Genomic DNA, 2,337 nt, shown 5'->3' on the forward strand with positions numbered 1-2,337 from the left:
CAAGTGAATCATCACAAGTCCAGGAGTTTGCCAGAAGTCCGCAGGAGCATCACCGAGGGTTCATCGGATGATCGACGGAAGTTCGCCGAAAGTTCGTCGGAAGAAGCGATTGACGCACCGGAGCAAGTTGTAGTAAATATCTTAGGGAATATCGTAGTTAGCATAATGATTAAGTTGGAAATGGGAGGTGATCCCATTAACTTAATCTTGGGACAATTGGGCCCCTGAAAAACCCAAATTGGGCCGAATGGATCAACCCATTCGGACCCTGATTTCTGCCAGGCGGTTGAACCGCCCAAGGCAGGAGGTTGCACCGCTTGGGCTCAGTCTCCGAGCGAGACTAGGAGGTGCAACCGCTCCAGCCAGGCGGTGGCACCGCTTGGGCTCAGTCTCCGAGCGAGACTGGGCGGTGCAACCTCCCCTGACAGGAGGTGGCACTGCTTGAGCTCAGTCTTCGAGCTCTGCCAGGCGGTGCAACCGCCTCAGTCAGGAGGTGCAACCGCCTGAGCTCGGTCTTTGAGCTCTGGTAGGAGGTGCAACCGCCCCTGACAGGAGGTAGCACCGCCCAGAGGCTCAGTCTTCGAGCTCTGCCAGGTGGCGCAACCGCTCCAGTCAGGAGGTGCAACCGCCTGATCCCGAAATTTCGGGAATTGACAGTTTTGAGCTCCAAATTTGAACTGGGTTGGGGCCTATAAATACCCCACCCATTCAGCACTGAAAGAGTATGAACTTACACCAAAATCTTGATCTTTTTCTGTGATTATTAGAGCTCAAAATTGTTGTAAAGGCCAAAAGTTCTTCTCCCTCTTTTCTTCCAAGTTCTAAGTTGTAAAGAGAGGAGAGAAAATTCTGTAAGGGTTGTCTCCTAAGCCCGTCAAAATAAGTGAAACTGTAAAAAGGTGGTTGGCATTCACCTATTGAAGGAAGGCCTCTAGTTGACATCGGTGACCTCGTCGGTGGAGGAAGCCAAAAGTGGAGTAGGTCAAGATTGACCGAACCACTCTAAATCTCGGTTTGCATTTACTTTGAGCATCTTATCTTTACTGCAAACCTCCCCAATAGCTTACTGCCTTCTGTGTTTTTACGAACGTGTTTCAAAGTTCAGTGCTTTCCGAATCGGGGTTTAAGACGCAAATCAGTTTTATCGTACGAACGTCGTATTTCAGTTTGCGCTTATATTCTGATTTCCATCATAACTGCAAACTGCGTTCATATCTTTGCTGCATCTCTCCTAGTCAAAAGTTGAAGTGATTTACGAATCGGCTTTCTTACCAAAATCACTTCTATCGAACAAACGTAGTTTTCGATTTTAATCGCAGAAGGTTTTTCCGCTGCACTAATTCACCCCCCCCCCCCCCCCCCCCCTCTTAGTGCTCTTGATCCTAACAAGTTTTACATCATTTTAGAATATGCAAGCTAGCAAGTTTTAGAGATGTTCAAGTTTAGTAATTTTGCTTCTCTTGAGATGTGCGAGCTAGGATTTTTTTGCTTTTCTTGAGATATGTAAGCTTAGTAATTTTGCTTTTCTTTACAATGTGCAAGCTAGCAAGTTTTTCTCCTTGAAATGTGTAAGCTAGCAAGTTTCTTCTCTTTGAAATGTGCAAGCTAGCAATACTTTCTCCCCCTTTATTATTGTCAAAAAGAAGGGAAGAATACAATGATATAATTTTTTTTTTTTTACATCAATGTTTGAATCATAACATAAGATATATAAACATAAATACAACTGAGTCACACATAATGAAACTCAAGTTATAAATATTAAAAAGTCAAGTGATATATTATGGTTTATTTGGTTAAGTCCAATAGTGAAATGAAAGAATCACAGTAAATGATCTTGATTCATAAAAAAAAAATCTCAAGTTATAATTCCAAGAAATCAAGAGAAACCATGATTTATATGGATAATTTTCCTCTTTAGTAAATACCAAAAAGAAACATAGGAAAACAAAGAAGAGATCTTGATTCACATAAAAGATATCTCATGTTAAGAAATCAAGAGATGGTTCATGATTCGGTTGGAAAAATCTCATTAAAATATAAATCATTAAATCATCAAATCATCAAAATCATTTTCAAGAGATTCAAAATGACATAAATAGATTTATCAATCTCTTATTGAAAAATCGATAAGATAGAGATTGAGATATTTTCAAAAAATGCATTCCTCATTTAGTTTCAATTTATGTGATTGATTTCATACAAGCATGCCTAAGTCTTTTGTGCTAAAAACCATGCATCAACATTTAAAACTGAAAAAAAAGTTTGATCTTGACAAAGATCAATAATATAACACATTGAAAAATAAAACATCTTCAATCAAAGGATTTGTTACCA

The sequence above is a fragment of the Musa acuminata genome, chromosome BXJ2-4, assembly GCF_036884655.1.
Source record: "Musa acuminata AAA Group cultivar baxijiao chromosome BXJ2-4, Cavendish_Baxijiao_AAA, whole genome shotgun sequence".
Lineage (NCBI taxonomy): Eukaryota > Viridiplantae > Streptophyta > Magnoliopsida > Zingiberales > Musaceae > Musa > Musa acuminata.